Source organism: Panthera tigris, chromosome A1, assembly GCF_018350195.1.
Source record: "Panthera tigris isolate Pti1 chromosome A1, P.tigris_Pti1_mat1.1, whole genome shotgun sequence".
Lineage (NCBI taxonomy): Eukaryota > Metazoa > Chordata > Mammalia > Carnivora > Felidae > Panthera > Panthera tigris.
Window position 1 is genome coordinate 97,809,293 of NC_056660.1, and position 22,793 is coordinate 97,832,085.

Consider the following 22,793-nt stretch of genomic DNA (forward strand, 5'->3'; position numbering starts at 1 on the left):
ATAATATCTTCTCAGATTAGCCTAAACACATTGGCTATATTAGTGAATTTCTATGATTAGTTTGTTAACTTACGTAGAACTGGATTATTTTCTGTCATATATATATATATTTTCTGTCATATATAAATATATATATGTCATATGACATATATGTCATATATAAATATATATATAAGCAATATATATATATATATTGCTTATAATGTAATGTTGGTTGAAAAGAGTGGAATTTAGTATTGAATTATGCAATTGGGTCTGATAGCTAGATAGATCAATTAGATAGAAAAATGGATAAATGCCCGTAAACTGCTTAGCACAATGCCTGGTGTGTAGTTTGTCCTCAAAAAATATTAATTAGTTATTGCTTTATATAAGTTTGTTATTAATAATAATAATTATTGTATGTACCATGGGGAGATATAATAAAATAGTTATTGGGCATTTACATCATTAAACAGACTATTTTAAAAATGTCGTATGGTCCGTGTTCATAAAAGAGGACTCAGTTTCAGAAATTTTTAGCAGCTACAACAGAGTATATTTTAGTTAAAATGTATTTGTTACAGGATACTTTGCAATTTAGGATTTGGAAAGGTGGTGGCAAAATTACAGTTGTCAAAATGGTGATTTTCAATAAGTACTATAATTAACATGCAGTACTTCCAGAATGCACGTGCTTCTCAGCAGTGGGCCATGACTCACTTGTATTTGCATATAACCAATGCATGTTAGATATAAATGTCCATTTATCCTCAGAGTAAAAATAAAGAAAATTTTGCCTAAATAGGTCCATTAATTGAAAGACCTTATCAGACTATATATTCTATATAAAATGTTGGCTTTCTGTTCTGCAGAGAGCGCAGTTTTCTGTTAATGTTTTATGTTATGTGCTATTTCAAACCTAGCCTATGTCAGGTTGTGCAAACAAGTGGAGAGTTCCTTCTTTCCCTTGATTTCTGAAAAAACAGACCAAGAATCCTCTTTAGGCATTTGGCAAATGTGTATAACTCCTCTTGAATCCACCTCCCGTACTCATACCTTTGTCAAGAAAGCACCAGCGGTTCATCACCCACTAGTAGATGTCCAGAGAGAACTGTACCTGAGAGTTCTACTAGTCATTCATGACCTGCATGCCACATTGTTCTGCCTGAGTGCTTAGCATTTGCTCTCAGTAGCTTGTGCTCAGAAGCTCATAATGGTGCCTGAGCTTTCATAGCTGCCTCTGGGTGCCTCTAATTGGGGTAGCTTCTAGGCTCCTCTCCTGCCTCTTTGATTCATGTCTGTTTTGTATGGTTTTTGGTCAGCACCTTCCTTGAATTTTAACACATCATATTTGCTGCACCTAGAGAGTACTTCTGCCTCTAGATCTAGAAAATAAAAATAAACTTGCTCTCTGAGAGACCAACCTCCGGTCTTCCCATGAAAGAGTAAGTACTACTTCCAAATGAATATTGGGGATTTCTCCGCTATCAGGAATTTTTTTTTTCCAGCTCTTCTAAACAAGTAATTCATCAGTTTATTAGTCCCATAATATACATGCATTTTTCTAATCTTTGACAAAAGGTCAACACAGTGTTTGCCCTTTTAATATAACATGTGATTTCAAATTTCAGTTCATCGATTTTTCTTTTCTGTGCTTAAGTGCCCAATTTACTGACTTAATTTTCAGGTCCTCAAAAGCAGGAACTACTTTTCATCTCTCTTCCTTCCTTCCTTCTCCCTTCCCTCCCCTCCCCTCCCCTCCCCTCCCCTCCCCTCCCCTCCCTTCTTTACTTCCTTTCTTCCTTCCTTCCACTTCCCTGTATAACTAGTTAAAACTTGATTGGGTGAGACATTGTAAGCAGAGTTGGAATTTATTTGATAAGATTTTGATCAGAAATTCTAGAATTTGTGAAACACTAATATTTAGGCTTTCAGTAGATGCACCTCACTTTAAGGAAAATATTTTGCCTTATCAATTTATTCTGTATGAATTATTTAAGGTGATGACATTTAATGCAACTGGACAAGATAATTCTTATCAATTTCTTTCAAGGTGGGAGAAAATCATTCTGAAGATGATTCTTAGTCATTTTAATTGATATTTTAAATACAGTGCCTCTGAGAGAATCTGGGCCTCAAAAGTGTGTGCTGCAGCATTAATTTTTAGTTTAATTCAGGAAATCACATTGAAAAATAGTATATCGTGTTTCTCATTAGTGTGGTATTTAGAGTAGTCCACGGTATACATGGATTCCCATAGATATTTATCTAAGAACCTTTGCTTTTTCTCAGACAGTAGTTGTTGCTGACTGTTGCAGCCCAAATGGAATCTTGTTCCAACAACATTTGCTTTGTCTTGTGTTTTCCATGCTGTGATTCTAGATTGAATCTAGAATTCTGCATTGTTCTGCATCACTAACTGTTGGTTCCAGTTAGTAATAAAGTTCTGGTTCACAGCTGCCTCTTGCCCAAAAAGCCAGTATGTTTCTCCAAAGTGTTGTAATAGTGAAGCTAATTTTTGCTTTCATAGAACCAGGCTCTACTATTTTGGAATTTAAATGACAGATGTGCTGGGTATAGTTTAGCTTCTTGAATATGACTGAGCAAGAATGTCCCTGGCTCTATGTAAGAGCCCTTTAATATGAGATTATGATGCTTGAAGAAAGAAGGTGATTTTTCAAAAGGTGTTGCTGTTTAACTCCTAAATTCATTCTAGACTCCCAAATTTTTCTTTTTTTTTTTTTTAAATGCTTACTTATTTATTGTTGAGAGAGAGAGAGAGAGAGCGAGTGAGCACAAGCTGGGAAGGGGCAGAGAGAGAGAAAGAGAGAGAGAGAGAAAGAATCTCAAGCAGGCTCTATGCTCCAAGCTGTCAGCACAGAGCCTGACGTGGGTCTTGAACCCATGAACCGTGAGATCATGAGCTGAGCCAAAGTCAGATGCTTAACCAACTGAGCCACCCAGGCGCCCTTGAATTTTTTCTATTTTCAATTTTATTTAATTATATTTGTGATTTATTTCCATTTTGCATGGTAATATAAGTTATTTGTAATAGAAGCCAAGCATTGCTGAAACTTGCAAGGTAAAAGAGTAAAATTTTAATTCTCCAGGAGAATTTTCTCTGGCACATTTTTGGTATGCACAAGTTGTATGTATTAAGTGGCATGTGGATATCAAGATTGCTAGTGGAATCCAAGTATCAAACAAGCTATTTTTTTTTTTTCTCTCATGGCCCTTAAATTTGCTCAGTATGATTAGTTTTTTTTTCTTACATGGGAGCTTAGGAAAGTCCATGAACTTTGGTGTTATTTTAAGACACAAAGGTCAGTCTGGATTCAAAATACCAATTCCATATAATTGTCAATACTTCAGTTTTCATTCAGAAACAGATGTCATGTTGCCTTCTTCCAGCTAAGGCTGCAGTGGGGGAAGTCTAGAAAGGTCTGGAAAATGGTTAGGATACTGCCAACTTGTTCTCTGTTTCTCATGAGTATCCTCCACCATTCTTTCTCAGGGGTTTCTGGTACCGATCCCCTTTTGGGTTTGGTGCTTATGGTAGAGGAAGTAGCGGAGTTAAGGAGACTGGGAACAGCCCTATTTGATGAGCACTGTTGTAAGCTAGCTTAATTTATAAAGAAATATTTTTTGCGGCGCCTGGGTGGCTCAGTCGGTTGAGCGTCAGACTTCGGCTCAGGTCATGATCTCACAGTCTGTGAGTTCGGGCCCCGCGTCGGGCTCTGTGCTGACAGCTCAGAGCCTGGAGCCTGTTTCGGATTCTGTGTCTCCCTCTCTCTCTGAACCTCCCCCATTCATGCTCTCTTTCTCTGTCTCAAAAATCAATAAAGGTTAAAAAATTAAAAAAAAAAATATTTTTTCATTACGGGGCACTTTGTAAGTTCTTCAGAATCTCTCCATCCTCATAGCTGGGTATTGAGAATTCTCCATGGGTTCATACTTCTGCACATTTAGAAGCAGAGGCCTGGTTGCTTTTATTCCAGACATAGTTTTGTTTCTGAATGTCATATTTGTATAGCAGACAACCTTGGAAGATAGAGATAGTGTCTCCCTAAGAGTAAAGGACATTATAAAAAACTTGGGTTCCTTAAACTCAGGGCTGAGTAGGAATGTATCCCTTCTCCAATAGATTGCATTTTTTACCCCTTCTTTATGATTCAGTGGACTGTCATGATAGTCGTGGTATCATGGTCAGATACTTAGTCTTTACTAGAACACCCAGAGTTGTTCTTTAGTAAAGGTCAGGGGTGGGGGCACTCCTATGCTCCTCAAACTTAGAGTTGAGTTTAGAGTTGACATAAGGTTATTGAATTGTGCAACACCATGTAAGACTCTTCTTTCTTTGCTGAATTTCCTTTGTAACCCTGTCAAAAAATCAATTGATTATGTATGTATGATGTGTGTGGGGTTATTTCTGAGCTCTATTCTGTTGACCCATTTATGTTTACACCAATACCATACATATTGGTTACTGTCACTATTACTGTATAATATGTTGTGAAATCAGATAGTGTAAGAAATCCACTTTTGTTCTCCCTTTACAAAGCAGTTTGGACTATTTTTGGTCTTGCATTCTTATATGAATTTTAGAATCAGCTTGTCAATTAAAAAAAAAAGTCTGAAATTTATCATTGGAGTCATGTTGAATTTGCTGATGAATGTGGAAAAAAGTGATAGTATGTAGTGTGTTGATACACGAACACAGCATTTATGTCCATTTATTTGGATCTTCTTTAATTTCTCTCAGCAATATTTTGTAATTTTCAAGGAACAGATTTTGTACATCTTTTGCAGAGTGAGCCTTAAGTATACATATTTTCAACTCCACTGTAAATGGTATTGTTTTTACAATTTTAGCTTCTCATTGGTCATTGTTAGAATAAACAGATACAATTGATTTTTCTATATTGATCTTGTGTCTGCCAAATTCCCTTTTTAATTCTTTTTGTCGATTTCAGAGAACTTGGTACTTAGATGATCGTCTTACTCAATTACAGTTTTACATTTTCCCTTTCTATCATTCTTCTTCGTTCATCTGTATGTAATATATTTTTTCTTTTTCTGAATTTTCTTTTTTTGTTGGTTTCAGTAAATTTGATTATTACCTGCTGTGACACAATTTTTTTCTTTTATTTTTTTGCACCTGGAGGTTTGTTGTGTTTCTAGGTTTCACTGGTTAATAGTTTTCATCAAATTTGTAATGTTTTTGGCAATTATCTTTTAAAAATTTTTTTTTTCAACGTTTTTTATTTATTTTTAGGACAGAGAGAGACAGAGCATGAATGGGGGAGGGGCAGAGAGAGAGGGAGACACAGAATCGGAAACAGGCTCCAGGCTCCGAGCCATCAGCCCAGAGCCTGACGCGGGGCTCGAACTCACGGACTGCGAGATCGTGACCTGGCTGAAGTCGTACGCTTAACCGACTGCGCCACCCAGGCGCCCCGGCAATTATCTTTTTAAGTATTTGTCTTCATCTCTCTGCTCCTCTTTGGAAATTACAATCACACTTATCTTGGACTACTTAATATTTTCTTATACCTGATTATTTTTAAAGCATTTTTTCCCTCTCTGTTTCATTTGGATAATTTCTGCTTCTATCTATAAGTTTACCAATTTTCTTCTGCATTGTTTCATCTGATGTTAATCTCATCCACTATATTTTTCTCTTCCTGCATTGTGGTTTTCATCTTTAGAAATTCAATTTAAATATTTTTACATTTTCCATGTCTCTGCTTAGTACATTTAATCTTTTTATTTAGCTTCTTGGACATATGTAATTTAGTAATAATGTCTTTATCTACTAATTCAATCATCTATGTAATTTTAGGGTCAGTTTTGATAGATAAATATTTCTATTCATGTAGTCTTATTTTCCTACTTCTTTGCATGCCTGACATGTTTTAAATTGGATACTAAAAACTGAATTTTACCTTGTTGGGAGATGGATATTTTTGTATTCTTATACATATTCTTGACCTTTGTTATCTGAACTTGGTAAATGTTATTGCAGTTAAGTGAGTTGATTATTTGGTAATTTGGTTGATTTTTAGGAGTCTTGCTTTTAATCTGTTAGATGGGACCAAGTGCAGCATTTATTTTGGGACTGATACTGTTTTACTATTCAGACAGTTTCCTTGTGTATTCTCTATCTGATACCCCATGAATTATTTCTACTTTGGCTGCTAAGAATGGGATATATTGCCTTATATGAGTTCCATATATTTATCCCTCAAATCTTTTCTGTTGGTTCTTTTCTCAAGTAGATCCATCACATGTATGTACTGATAAGTACTCAGCTGGAGATTTGAGGATAACCTTTTAAAGATCTCCAAAACTTTCTTTCCTTGAACTTCTCTCTTCTCATATACTCCGACTATGATTTTTGGCCAGTTTTGCCTCCCAGCCTTCTGTATTTATCACCACAACTCAGGGAGATTCAGTGGCCTCTATGAGCCTCTGTCTGGGTTCATGGTTCCTTGAACTGTGGTCTGTAAATCATCTGCAGGCAGTAAAATGGACAGTAGTAGTGCTCTCATAGTTCATTTCATATCTTTTGGGATCAGTGACTTATTTTCCCTTGCTATTTAAGGTTTGAAAGCCATTGTTTCACTTATTCTGTTACTAGACAGAACTGATTGCTGACAACAGGGTAACTCTGGCCCTTGTTACTCCATTTTGGCCAGACGTAGAATTCCTTGAATTTATACTTGGATTCTATTATTGGGTCTTGATAGAGAACCAGTGCAATATCTTTATCCCTTATAGATATTTCCAGCACCATTGAATCTTCAGGATCATTTGGCCCAAGATACTGGGAAGCTTGCATAATAGCCTGGACTTGTTGCAAAACCTTTTCTGAAGCTCCACTCAAAATGGATGTAGTTATGGATCATCCTATAAATGGATCAAAACAACATTCCCATATGCAGCATATTCTCCTCAAAAATTGACTCAAGCTTGCCAAATGCTTTGCCACTTTCATAGTGGTAGGAGGCATGCATTCAACAATTTACCTTTTTTTTTTTTTTTTTTTAAATCAGGGTTGTCCTGGCATTCCTCAGTCAGTTGTACCTATAAATATGTTGCTGATATGACAAGCCTGTGAATCTTCATAGTATTTAATCTTAGATTCTCTAGCATGTAAGCACTAGAACATTTAAGTTACTATACATTTGCTACCAGCCATGTGCCATTAGCATGATATCACTCAGTGTAATGGGTCAGCCTGAAGTTATGGGGGAACATTAAGTCAATTAAGGTCCCTGTAGGCTGTATTTTGTGTTATGGTAAACATGAGAGATAATACAGTTTTTTAGTGAAAAATGTTGATGTTTACGTACTATTGTCCTTGCTTAAAAAAGCAAACTGATTTTGGTCATCTCTGTTCATGAATACAGAAATAAACATTTGCTCAACCAGTAGTTGTATATCAAAAAGTATCAGTTTTCCCTTTCTTAGTGTACACTTACCCTAGTAAATGGCTGCCCATTTTGATAACCACATCCATTTTGTCTTGGATGGTCAAGTACTGCTATATCCTTTGGATGTTCCAGAATTTCACCATCCCTGCTAATATGAGGGAATCCAGTTTCATGGCAGCAATCTTATTTTTGTATTCACATTGCTTTAATTCTTGACCATAATTTAATTTTTTAAAATAAAATTTTTAGGGGCACCTAGGTGGCTCAGTTGGTTAAGCATCTGCGTCTTGATTTCTGCTCAGGTCATGATCTCATGGGTAGTGAGATTCAGCCCTGTGTTGGGCTCTGTGCTGACAGTGCAGAGCCTATTTGGGATTTTCTCTCTCCCACTCTCTCTGCCCCTCCCCAACTCATGGAGGAAATAAATACATAAACATTTAAAAAATAAAGTAAGATAAACTTATTTTTGAATAAATTTTGATTTACAGAAATGTTGCAAAGATAGTACGGAGAGTTCCTCTGTAGCCCTCATTCAGTTTCCTCCAGTGTTATTATCTTATATTACCATGGCACATTTGTCAAAACTAAGAATCTGACATTGGCATGTTAATATTAAATAAACCCCAGAACTATTTGGATTTCATCAATTTTTTTCATCGAAGAGCTTTTTCTGTTCCAGGATGGAAATGAGGTGACCACATTGTATTAAGTTGTCATGTGTCTCTAGTATCTTTTGTTCTGTGACATCTCCTCAGTCTTTTCTTGTATTTCAAAACATTGACAATTTTGAGGGGTACTGGCTAGGTGTTCAGTAGAGTTGTCCCCCAGTCTAGGATTGTCTGATATTTTTGTCACCATTTGACTGGGATTAGTGGTTTTTGGAAAGAGTGCCACAAAGGCAAAGTACTCTTCTTGTTACATCCTGTCAGAGGGGACGTGGTGAGGCCAAATGAGGTCAATGGTGATATTGACTTTCATCATTTGGTTAAAGTACTGTTTGCTATGTTTCCTTACTATAAAGTTACTATCTTGCCCTTTTCCTAACCTATTTTTGGGAAGGAAATCACTATTGAACCGACTATTGGGGAGGACAGTTAAATTTTCCTGGATAGGGAAGTTATCTACATATATTATTTAGAATTCTTCTATAAAGCATATTTATTCTCTCTCATTTATATATGTATTCAACTACTTATTTATATCTGTATAAACCTGTATATTTACTTTGTACTTTGAATTTTAATCTAGTACCACAAGTAACTTTATTTTAAAATCCTTTTGCATGTATATATATAAATACTGAGCCCATACTGGCTATCCCTGACATGTCTGTTGTCTGGACCTTTTAACTTAGGGAGCTCTGCAGTTTCCATGTTTCCCTTGGACATCAGATTCTTTGACAAGGCTGGAGTGTAGTTCTGTGCTTGAGATTCTGTCCCTGTAGCCTCACCATACAGACATTGCCTAGAAAATTTCAAGACTGTAAGCCTGAGTTTACAAGTTTTTTGTAAAACCTACAGAATGTCATTTCTTTTCTAGTGTTACTACCTTTCTCTCCTGGTGCCTCTACCTTTTAGAAGCAAAGATATTTAAATTAGAATTGCTGAATTAATATTAATTAGCTTGTCTGGCAAAAGCACTTTAAGATTATTTGTTACCTTACCATGTCATTCTTTGACAATATAGGCTTTGAGTTTTCCTATTTGGGCTGTACCTTGAAGCTATTGTTGGATTACTAGGAATAATTTATTTTATTTAATCATTTCTGAGTGTCCCACACTTTTGAATGAAAAAGTAAAGATGATGTGGTACATCTTTAAGCAACTAGAATAGAGGTAGGTACCTGGATGAGGGCATTATTTTCATCTGAGGGGCTAGTTGCTAATATACATCTCATTAAAAAATAAATCACACATAATTTACAAACGCGGAGAAAAATTACCATTGTTTGAAGGTAATATTAATTAAACTATTTATTATTTATTTATAGTTTATTATTATGAAATTATTAATTAAAGGTCAAACTCACATCATAAACAGAAAAGTTCAAAACTTCTAACTTTTAAGATTCTTGTAAACTTTGATCTCTTTGGATTATGGCATTTCTGTATAAACAGAAATTTTTCTGACACTTGCTGAATTTGGCTAAACTTAAGCTGAAAGTAGCAGTTGTTCTATTCAAGTGTCATTCTTTGCAGTTCATTTCTTAGCAAGGTCACTATTCCAGTAGGTGAAACTTGGAATGAATAGCACTTTAGATTACCTAGTTGGAGCCCACTCATTTTCCTATTGTTTTACTTGCTATTCTAGCAACCTGTTTGCTTTGGTAGTGTCGCTGAAAGATGTGGAAACTAGTAAAAGCTACAATCCTGCAGAGAACCTTTCGCTTTATCTCCTGACCTCTACTTCCGGTATTAGTTATGTTTTGGCATATATTTAGGAAATATCTATGAAAGTAAGCCAACTTTTTGGGTGTTCACCTACAGCGTTGGCTTTGAGGATTTTATCTCTTTGATTTCATTGTACATAAATTTCATGTGTTGATATAATATGTTAAATCTAGAGACTCTGACTATGTAAGAATCCCAAAAGAAGAATTATGTAAAATGCCAAGTTTGATCCTGACTGTGACATACTCCATCTATTGGAAAGTTACTCTGTCTCCTAGACCTCAGACTCAGATTTCATTAACATTTACATATTCTAAAGACTTTTATATAACATTTCATCATCATTATTATTGCTATTATTGTTTGTAATTATTATTACCCTCCATGTGAATTTCAACACTCTTTAGAATGGTTGTAATACCTACCTTTCTTTTTTTTTTTTTCAATATATGAAATTTATTGTCAAATTGGTTTCCATACAACACCCAGTGCTCATCCCAAAAGGTGCCCTCCTCAATACCCATCACCCACCCTCCCCTCCCTCCCACCCCCTATCAACCCTCAGTTAATACCTACCTTTCAAGTGTATGGGGGAAATTTAAATATAAAATTGCTGAGCACATTCATTGGCATGTGATCAGATTTTAGTATGGTTTATTCTTTTATTTCTCTCCCTGCTCCCCCTCAACATTGCAGGTCAGGTCTTCACTTCTGAGATCTCTTGTCTTAACTCCTCAGCCTATGTTACTCTTAGGAAGAATAACATCAGTTTGTTGTGTAAAGTCTTTGATGATGTAATAAAAGACATGAATCCATTAAAATAGATTCCAAAATGGACAAAATAGACAACAGACAGCACACTCTCTCATCAATGGATTGCATTGTGTGTGTGATTGAGTCTATTCCTTTTAAATATCATAGCTCACTAAGCCTTTCCTTTTCTGCTACTATTTCTCACCTTAAACTCATAAAGTCTACCAGAACTTTTATTTTATTTTATTTTATTTTATTTTATTTTATTTTATTTTATTTTATATTTATTAAAAAACGTTTAATTATTTGCTTTGAGGGAGAGAGAGGGAGAGAAAGAGGCAGAGAGAGAGTGAGCAAGAGTCCCAAGCAGGAAGGCTGAACTCTGTCCCATGAATTGTGAGATCATGACCTGAGCCTAAATCAATAGGCGGACGCTCAACTGACTGAGCTGCCCAGATGCCCCTCCTACCAGAACTTTCTACAAAGTTTTTTCTAAAGTCTTCTTGCTGCCAACCTTTTAATTTTATCTGCATTAATGAAAATTTAGTTTTCCTAAAGCAGTTCTTTCATGTGCAATTCCCTCATTCCCAAGCATTTGTTTATCCTTCATTCCCAACAGAATCAAGTCTACATAACTTAGCCTAACACTCAAGAACCTCCGGGATATCTTGGTGCTTCCTTTTGCTTCTCCAAATTCATTCTCTACCCTTCTTCAACTACTCTGTGGCCCTGGTGGCTGATCTATGTGAACTACATCAGTGAGAACCCTGGTGAGAGTTAGGAGGAAGGAGGAGAAATCAGGGAATTTATTCCTTCAGATTCCTCCTTTCTACTAAAACTCTTGTGTCTTGTCTGGCATCCCTCTCCACAAGACTGTCCATCTGGGGTTTGGTAACTCCCACTCTCCACTCCACTCTTCAGGATAAAGGGTAGAAATGGTTTTACTAGTACTGGGATACTGCCTTATTCTGGTGGTTTTTCTATACCTTGCACACACCTTTGTAAATATTCTCTGTTTCAGACTCAACTTGAATAACCCAACTGAATGTGCCATCTGTTGCCCGGCTGTTATACTTCCTAAATTTATCTCCTGACATACACTGCATCCTTTAAAGACAGATGGTTTATTATTGTTGGCATGGTGGTTTAGAGCACCTACTTTGGAATGATAAAGTATTGGATTTGAATCCCGATTTTACTACTTCTCACTTCGGTGACTTTGATCAAATTATTCAACCTCCCTTAGCCTCAATATCCTCATCTATTAAGTAGAAATAATAATAGCCACCTTGCAGAGTTTATGTGGGAAACGAAGAAGTATGGGGAAGTTCTATTACATAGCAGATGCTAAGGAAATATAGTTTTGGCGATGGGAATTTTTTGAGCTCATATACCTCTTGCATTCCTACTGCCAAACCTCTTTTCCCATTTCTCCTAATATTCTCGGCTTCTATCTGTCCATTTAAGGCTTAATTAAAATCCTTGTTCTTCTGTAATTTCTTAATGTTTCTTAATTGTTATAGCACCTACTCTCTGGAATTCTCCTTTATGTTTTAATCTGTTTACGTCTCCTCTTCCCAATTATATTGTCAACAGTTTGATGATAGCAACAGGAATTTTCATTTCATTGTATTTACCCCTAATATTGTATTGTTCCCTAGCTCAATGGTGGGGATATAGTAGAAGCTCAACAAATATTTGCTTAATAATTTAATTTTAATCATTTAATTTTAATTAAGGTAGACAAATTTTATAATGCAAGTAATTTCAACTAAGGTAGACATAATGCATAATGCATGTCTCCAGAATAGATATGTTAGTATCACAGTGCCCATTTCAGAGTAGATACTTACTGAATATTTGATGATTTGGGGTAATTATTGTGCAGGCAAATTATCTGTAATACTGTCTAAGGACCTTGTTGACTACTGTGTAGCTATAGTCTGTACATGTGTTGAAATACTTTACATTAACCACCAAAGGTTAATGATCTAAGCAGGTTAAAAAGCACGGGAAGGAAATAGCATTAACAGTATTAATGGCAATAGACAGTATTCAAAGATTTTTGTAATCTTTTTTTAAAAAGTTTATTTATTTATTTTGAGAGAGAGAGTGTGGAGGAGGGACAGAAAGAGAGGGAGAGAAAGAGAATCTTAAGCAGGCTCCATGCTGTCAGCACAGAGCCCGATGTGGGACTTCATCTCATGAACCCTGAGATCATGACCTGACCTGAAACCAAGAGTAGTTGGATGCTTAACCGACTGTGCCACCAGATGCCCCGATTTTTGTCATCTTTTAACCAAACCAGCTTGGACAGTCTCACCACAAACCTAGAGAATAGATAATCCATTTCCTCTGATAATAATATAAAAACTTCTGTTTCTGTTATATATTTTAAATTCGGCCCATTCATGGGTAATTCTTGGTCTCTAAAGTGAAGGTAACTGCAGAAGGGCCCAAGTATAAGAATCCGCTTTAGTTTCTGGTGAGCAGTGTAATTCATACCTCTCTGGTACCTTGCCTTTTTGTCCAGAGAAAAGAATTAAATAAAGGTATAGCCTGTAGGTGGCACTGGAGTCCACTGATCTCTCTCCCACAGTCTCAAGTACAGCAGCATGGTTATAATTAGTGTTGGCTTCTCAGCATGATGATGGGGTCCAGTGATATCTTGGACTTTGGGCAACTGTAGAAAATCCTCGTTGAACCATGCCAGGTTCCTGTTGGAATGTGGCAGCTCCCCAAACTTCTGTCCTGTTAGTAGACATGAGGAATAGTACAGAGGGAGCAATGAGGATTGCCTGAATGTGGTGTGTGCCTCTCTGAAAATGATCTTGGTGATAAGTATTTTGTGGGAATTAAAAGTTAATTGATTGTAAACAGTGGGCTGGTTAATGATTAGAAAGAATTGGGGATCATTTCTTCTGAGACTTACAACACAGTAAGATGAGTCTTGTTAATTTTTTGGTTTAATACATTAAGAGAGTTGGGATTTTTCAAATTAGGTTATTAACTGGCCTAATCACCCAGGGTTTTTTTTTTTGTTGTTGTTGTTTTACCCAGAGTAATATTTTTAAGCAAAAATAAGTGTAAAAGTGGAAATTAAAATATGTATTTCAGTAACCATGTGCAAAATAATTCAGTGAAGATAGTTTTATTTTGTTTTTTTATGGACTCATTTTTTTTCATATGTAGCATATGAATAAGTGAAAGAGGTAGCTTGGACCTTGAATGTACAAATCCTCCTTTTTAGGTTCACATGGGCTGTGACAAAGGAGGCTTTGGGCAAAAGTACTTTTTATTTACTTTTCTCCTATCACCTTCACTCACATGGGTACCACCGAAATTCTCTACATGGTCAGAACCTTTGGAGTTGGAGGATAGTGGGTACGTGTGAAGTGACCTCCTCCCTTTCCTTTCCATGCTCCCTAATGGAGAAATATTGCCACAGGGCTTTGGCTCCAAAGACCTAGAAGGCTTCCTGGCCTTGGTGACTTGGGTACATGTGAACCAAGAGTATTTCTTCTTGCCTGACATTAAAAACAATCTCTTTGGGGGCGCCTGGGTGGCTTGGTCGGTTAAGCGTCCGACTTCGGCTCAGGTCATGATCTCACGGTCCGTGGGTTCGAGCCCCACGTCGGGCTCTGTGCTGACAGCTCAGAGCCTGGAGCCTGTTTCGGATTCTGTGTCTCCCTCTCTCTCTGCTCCTCCCCTGTTCATGCTCTGTCTCTCTCTGTCTCAAAAATAAATAAACATTAAAAAAAAAAAATTAAAAAAACAAAACAAAACAAAACCAATCTCTTTGACACACTTCCCTTAGGCTCACATGCAAATCTTGGTCTTAATGGTCTGAGTATTCACAAGTTCAGCAGAATGACAACAATAAAGATGGTAGACCAAATTAATAGGGTTTCTATTGAGGGCTCCTTCTGAAATCTAAAGCAGAACTTACTAGCTGCTCATTTGCAGGCCTTTCTTGGACGGGAGATTATGCCAGGTGGGAGAGGGACCTGCCCATTGCCTAATACTAACCTCATTAAAACATCAAGAGGCAGAACATCCAAAGAGAAATATACTCCAAAAAGATAGTCTACAAGACAGACTTTCGAGGCTGACCAGGTATGAAGTGCATTGATGAGAAAGGAAATATACAAAGTAGAGGGAGGAGAGTATAAAGTATTAAGTAAAAAGTATAAGTAAAATGTATTTGCTCAGAGGTTTTGCTAAAGGAAAGGGAGAATTTTGTGTCCAGGCATTTCTGTTTAATGTTCATTTAGTTGAAATAGAGTGGTCACCGAGGATCAAGATTTGAAAAGAAAAAAAAAAAAGAAGTTAAAGAGAAGTCTTCAAGCAATGTTGATATTATTGGTACCACAGGAACGCTGGTAAGAACTTAGTAACACTATACAAAAAATTTGAAGTAGGCTTATTTGAAATGCTTAAACCCATTTGATTGTCAGTGGCTTGTTTCACTGAGATATCCGGAAGCATTAGGTCTACAGAACTTCTTCCTTTGAGACACCCTGCCACCAATCAATCTATAATCCTAAACTGACCAAGTGTTTGCTTAGTTCTAGAGAATATTTGTTTCCATTTCTTTTCTAGTAATGGGCCTTAAGTCCACAAATGTAGTGACTTTCTACTAAATCTTTGGATTCAGATAGGTAAGAGGCCATGACCTTAAAACATTGAGGAGTGATCTCTTCATTTCTATGATAAGTTAAGCATCAAATGTAGTGTTAATATTTTAATATACAGAAATATCTGGTCACTCTTGGTCCCCATTGATACTTCATGTACTTAGGCTGCCATGTGAACAAGTATATATTGTTAAGAATATTGTCTCTGTGTGTGTGTGTGTGTGTGTGTGTGTGTGTGCATGTGTGTTTTAATTTGATTTCTCTCCTGCTTAATCAGCTGGCACATGTGCCATTTTTGAATGTCATTTTTGGATATACTGAGGGCAGAAAATGATCCTTTATTTTTTAAATACTTTTCATGATAATTGGAACCTAAGATATTAGATCAAAATTAGTGAGCTATTAATCTACTCAGTATACATCTAGTTTTGTCTTTTTTTGTTGTTTCCAGTTGTGTTAATTGCATCATTATTAGCTAATAAGGCTGTAAACATTTTGAATGAAAATATAAGTTTTCAATTTCTGACAATATAGTAGACTAGATATTCTTAAAACACCTTTCACTTCAAAATAAATTAAGACATTAATTTAAATGCATTATTGGATAAAGAAGAAGGTAAGGAAGATATTTAGAGGGCAGTTTATACAAGAATCCAGAAAGTTAAGCACAAAATAGCTTGTTATTCTAGGGCAACTATCAATTAGTAAGAACCCTCAAGATCCATTTAAAAAATCTTACAAAAACTATAGAAAAGCATAGAAAGCCTAGCCTGCACACATTGGGAAATCTAAAAGGAAACTCTCACTCAAACCCAGGACCCCACTAAACTATATCCTCAGAGAAAGGGAAAGTTAATCCATCAAGAGAGACAGGAATGAAACTTGTATATCTCAATCATGATAGTATAGGAAGGAGAAAATTTGGAATCCAAATCCTGCCCTCGTGTGGCTTAAGGTCAGAATTCACCACCACCCATGTGGAAACAAAAACCCTCATCTAAAGTTTTATTTGAGGTGATCATTAGGAGGACTTCTGAGCACCTGACAGAAAAAGAATAGATTCTTTCTTAAGGAACACACTTTTAGTCCATGCTCTAAGAATTCCTCATAATGAATATATAGTGCAAATTTGAAAAGAAGTTAGAAAATAAAAAGGGGCACCTGGGTGGCTCGGTTGAGCGTCCGACTCTTGATTTTGGCTCAGGCCATGATTTCACAGTTTGTGGGATGGAGCCCAGCATCAGGCTGACCACGCACAGCCTGCTTGGGATTCTCTCTCTCTCCTCTCTCTCTCTGCCCCTCCCCTCGCTTGTGCTCATGCTCACTCTTTCTCTCTCAAAATAAGTAAATATTTACAAAAACACAAGACCCTCTAAAGCCAAGAGTAAGGGCCAGAAAAAACAAATGACAAAAATGAGACTCTCAACTAAGTTATTGAAATTAACAGCTATAGAATAGAAAATAGCTTTGTTTAATATATTAAAAACAACAGTTTATCAAAATATTAATATACTATAAAACTCATCAAGAAGATTAAAAATAACCCAACTAACTTTTTTTTCCTTTTGTAAAAAGTTTTATTTATTTATTTTGAGAGAGTGGGGGCGCGGGGAGAAAGAGAAAGAATCCCAAGCAGGCTCCACACCGTCAGTGCAGAGCCCGATGCAGGGCTCAACCCGTGAACCACAAGATCATGACCTGAGCAGAGATCAAGAGTTGGGCACTTAGCTGACTAGCCACCCACTTGCCCCCAACTAACATTTTTAGTAATAAATTATAATAATTAAATAAAAATTTTAATGGATAGGTTAAAATGTTCACCTGTGTCCTGTGCCATTCACAAATTAGTTTAAGATGAACCATTATATATTCATCAACTTGGGGATAGTTGAAGATATTTTGACGAAAGTCGTAACTCAAAGAGAAAAAAAAATTATTGGGCTTTCTCAAAATTAAATACTTTGCTAATGAAAAAATATCACTTAGAAAATAAAATCCAATCCAGAGATTGTGAGAAAATATTTTCGAAACATATATCTGACAAACAACTTGTGTCCAGAAAATATAAAAATTCCTTACAATCAAAATCAAGACAATAAACCCAGTTAAAAACTTTTAAAAAAAGTTTCATTTATTTTTGAGAGAGAACATGAGTGGGGAGGGGCAGAGAGAGAGGGAGACACAGAATCTGAAGCAGGCTCTAGGTTCTGAGCTGTCAGCACAGAGCCTGACCTGAGGCTTGAACCCATGAACCATGAGATCATGATTTGAGCCACACTTGGATGCTCAACTGACTGAGCCACCTAGGCGCCCCAACCCAATATTTAAAATGGGCCAAACAAAGAGACATTAAACAAAAAATATATATATTTATAAAAGTCCTAAAATGGAAACAACCTCAATATCTGTAGAATAATGGAGAGACATGTTGTGATATATTCAGATGATGAAATATTACTCAACAATAAAAAGTAACAACCTACTGCTGATAAATATGACAATATGGACACAAGAAAATATATACTATAATATCCCATTTACATTAAGTCCAAAAAGAGGCAGAACTAATCTATAGTGAAAGATACCACACATAGGTTGCTTCTGGGAGGGAAACTGATGAAAGGGGGCCTGAATATTCTAGTGTGATGCACATGTTCTGCATCTCAATGAGCCATATTAAGTGGACATATACAGTTGTCACACATCAGAACGAAGACCGAAGATTTATGTATTTTATTCTATGGAATTATACATCAATTAAATGTAAATGTTAAAGCTATATTTCCAAGTTAGTTTATTACCTTAGATGCTTGTATTAGAGAAGAGGTAACACCAGAAATTAAACACTAAACTTGAGATTTAGAAAATCTATAAATTAAGCAATAAAAATAATAGAACAAGCTCAAGCAGAGTAAATCATAAATATAGAAGCAGAAATGAATTAAAAGAAAACAAGAATGCAATAGAAAAGATCAAAGAAGTCCACAGTTGGGAGTCTGAAAAGTCTAAGAGATATGAAACATTTTTGGCAAAATTCATTAAGCAAAATGAAGAAGACACAAATATCAGTGCCTGGAATGAAAAAGAGGACCTAAGTGTGGGTGCAGTAAAGATTAAAAAGATGAAAAGACAATGTTTTATAAAGAAATGTATATTGATATGAAATGGGAATTTTTTTAAAAAATACAACTTTTTTTCAAAAAGTCACCAAAATTGACTCAAGTAGATAAAACTCTGACTCCAATAACTATCAACAAGTTATAATCAGTAATGTTAAACTTCTTCCCACAAAGAATACCTCAAATCCAGGGGCACCTGGTTGGCTCAGTCTGCAGAGCATGCACATCTTGATCTCAGGGTTATGAATTCAAGTTCCATGTTGGGCATGGAGCCTACTTAAAAAAAGAAAGAAAAAAAAAAGGAAAAAGAAAAAAGACCACCTCAGATACAAATGATTTTGGAGGGAAATTTCATCAAACATTAGTGTGTAACAGTTTATTCCAATTTTATACACAGAATACCAGTTTTATACAATTTTATCCAAAGAACAATTAAAGAGGCAATAGTCCCCAACTCTTTTTATATGGCTAATATAGCCTTGATACACACCAGAAAAGGGACACAGCAGGAAGGAAAATTGCAGGCTAATTTCATGCATGAACTAAGATGTAAAAATTCTAGATAACTTATTAAAAAATTGTGTCCAGTAGTGTGTAAACAAGATAATTCATGATGATCAAGTTGGGTTTAGCCCAGAAGTACAAGGCTGGTTTAACATTAGAAAATCTATTTCTATTACATAAATAGATTTAAGGAGGAAACGCCTTCTCTATTAATGAAGAAAAAAACACGCAAAAAGATTTATAATACACTCTACTAAAATCTCTTAGGGAATTTGGAATAGAGGAAACTTCCAAGAGAATTTGATAAAAGGTAAAGAAAAGATTGTACATAATAATGAAATATTAAAAAAACATTTGCTTTAAAATTAAAATCAAGTCAAGTACTCTATCATCTTTACTCAGCATTGTTCTGAAAATCCTAAATAACAAAGGAAATCAAGAGAAAAATACAAGCTCTAAGTATGAGAAGAGAAGAAGCAAAAATATTATTATTATGATTGTTTATGTGAAAAAACAAAATAATTTTCTAAATTACAAAATTAGAAGAATAAGTTACATTTTAGCAAACTTCTCAGGTACATAATCTATGTAAAAAGTTAGTTGTATACAGCAGGCAGAATTAAAAATTTAATTTAAAATTATCGTTTAAAGTAGGATTAAAAAAAAAAAAAGAAGATACCTAAGAATAAATCTAACAAAAGACGTACAAAGCTTGTCTATAGAAAGAAATAAAAAGTCCTTTATTTCATTTTATTAAAAAATATTTTTTAATGTTTATTTATTTTGAGAGAGCGAGTACAGGAGAGCAGGGGGAGGGGCTGGGGGGGTAGAGAGAATCCCAAGCAGGCTCCATGCTGTCAGCCCAGAGCCCCATGTGGGACTTGGACCTACGAATTGTGAGATATAACCTGAGCCAAAATGAAGACTTGGATGCCTAGCTGACTGAGCCATCCAGGCACCCAAAAGTCCTTTAAAATGTAGTAATGAGTACCAAATAGATGGGGAGATGTACCATGTTTATGGAGGGAAGATTTATGTTCATTTCCAAATTGATCTGTTGAGTCAATACAACCTGAATCAAAATTGCAAAGGGTTTCACAGATGAGAGTCCTAAATTCTAAAATAATTATGGAATAGTAAAAGATAAAGATTGGCTAAAGTAGTGAAGATGAACAATAATTCAGGGACCTTTGTTTACCCAACCAAGACTTATTAAAACCTGTAGTCAGTTAGGTAGTGTTACATTCACTCACACAAAGATGGATTGAGCAGTAAATCAGAATAGAGTCCAGAGCCAGCTCCTGTGTGTATGAAAACTTGATTCATGCTGGAGTTGGCTTGCTGATCAGTGGGTAAAGAATGGATTTTTAAATAAATGGTGCTGGGATTGATTATTAGTATGAAGAAAGTTGCGTCTCTAACTCATATAAGAGAGTACATTTACTATCTCAGGACTTAGAAGGCATTGTTTTAAAGAAGATAAAAAGAGCACCAACCATAAAGAAACTCATTGATAAATTCTTTAAAATTAAGAACTTTATAAAAGGAGAGAATCCAAATGGGAAAAAAAGCCGTAAACTGAGAGATGATACATGAAACTAACAAAAGAATATTTTTCTAGAATATAAAATGGATAGGATACATTAACAGTCATTATAAAATAAATACAAATATAATGAGACAAGTGACACAAGAGAAAATGGCAAAAAAAATTTAAAAATTTTTCAAAGAATATGAACTACTTATGACCAAACAAACAAATAAATCAATAAAAATTTGATCAATCTCAAGAGAAAATGATAACTACACTGAAATAATAGTTTGAGGAGCTTGGGTGGCTCATTTGGTTAAGCATCCAACTCTTGATTTCGGCGCAGGTCATATGTCACTGTTTGTGGGTTCTCTGTGCTGATGGTGTGGAGCCTGCTTGGAATTCTTTCTCTCCCTCTCTCTATGCTCTTCCCCTCTTCTCTCTCTGTCTCCTCCACCCCTCAAAAATAAATAAATAAACTTTTGAAATAATAGTTTAAGTCTACCAGATTGGGCAGAAGTTAAAATGCCTATTAATATCAGTGTTGATGAAGATGTAGAAAAGCAGAGACTTTTATATACCCTGCTGGTGGAAATAGAACCTATTTCAACCACTTTGGAACAGTATTTGGTATTATTCAGTAAAGTTGAAGAGACACATATTACATAGCAGAAATTTATTTCTTCATCTGTATCCTTGAAAATTTATTGCGAATGTCAGCCAAAAGCAAGTCCACAGTGGCATTAATTAGGGCAGCAAAAAACTGAAAATAATGTAAATGTTGTCAATACCAGATGGATAAATATATTGGTGTAATTATATGATAGGATTACATGTAATTAAATGATTATATTATATAATTATATGATAGGATTATATGTAATTAAATGATTATATTATATAATTATAATTATATGATAGGATTACATGTAATTAAAATGAGTTAATTACCCTTATGTATCAACATGGATGATGTTGATGTTAATCATGTTGAGCAAAAAAAGATGACAAGAATACATACAGAATTATTGCATTATATAAAATGTAAAACTACTGTGTTATTTAGAGATTCATAGTTACGTATTTTTTTTAATATTTATTTTGAGAGAGAGCGGGGGAGGGGCAGAGAGAGGGAGAGAGAGAGAATCCCAGGCAGGCTCTGCACTGTCACCTCAGACCCCCACATGGGGCTCAAACTTACAAACTCATGAGATCATGACCTGAGCCGAAATCAGGAGTCGGACGCTTAACCAACCGAGCCACCCTGGCACCCCCATAGTTATGTATTAAAACTATGAAGAATTAGTAAGGAAATGATAAGTACATAATTGAAGTTGGTGGTTACCTTAAGTGTCAAAGAACAAAGGGCTTCACTCTGGGAATGGGAACAAGGGATTTCAGAGATATTGTAGTGCTTTATTGCTAAGCTGGGTGGAGGGCATGCGTTGTTCATTTTATTGTTATTTAAAAAATGTATATACTTAGAAGTTTTTCTAGTATATATTTAACAAAATATTTTTTGATAAACAAAAACAGGAGTAAAGATGTGTTTTTCTTTCCAAGGCTGATGGAGTTGGACAATCATTTAATATAGGTTTCCAGAGTTAAATGAGACATTGTGGGAAATTCTTATTATTAGAGATAAAAAGATATTTCAAGATCCATTAGAGGCTATGTGAGGGTCAAGAAAATCTTTTTAATTTTTCAGAAGTGGTAACTTGGAATCCTTTATATCAGACTGCTGTATTTTTTTGCTCCGGTTCCAAAGGGACCACGAGAATGTCTGCAGTCATATCAAAACACGGGATGAATTGTTTGTTGGTTTATGCTGTCCGCTATTTGAAACGCCACACTAGAACTATAACCTTCTGTGCTTCAGCTGTGCCAGGATGGTGGCTCAGGGTTCTCTAATCAGCCATCAGCACCCTGTTTTCCAATCTCCCTGCCCAGATGCCTCCCTACTTTAGTGATTGCTCTAGGGCAATCAGTCCTCACTGAGAGAGCTGTTTCTTTACTGAGCCCTGAAAGTGTGAGTCTGGCCAGACTCAGAGTTTTCATAATCTCCCCACCAGGAAGCTGCCTAAGGAAAGTAGGTAACTTGCAAGAATTGTTTCAGCATGAAGCTCTACAAGGCTGTCTGTGCTGTCCCAGGGCTGGTGAATGAAAGGACATTTCCAGAAAGACATTTTCTAAGCCTTTGAATAGCTTTACCATAACAACTCAACAATCAGCCTCATATTGTCTGGCTAAAGAGAAACCACTGTCATTAGCAGAAAAAAAATAAATAAGGCTTCTACTCGCTCTGTGTTAGAGTCCGTTTCTGTGAAAATTATCTACTTATTTGGCCATTTGCAAACAGTTTCCCTGATTCAATTGCTTCTTTGGCTCTCTGGAGTGGTGATTGTTGTAATAGATAACTCCCCTCCAAAGAGCCTGAACTA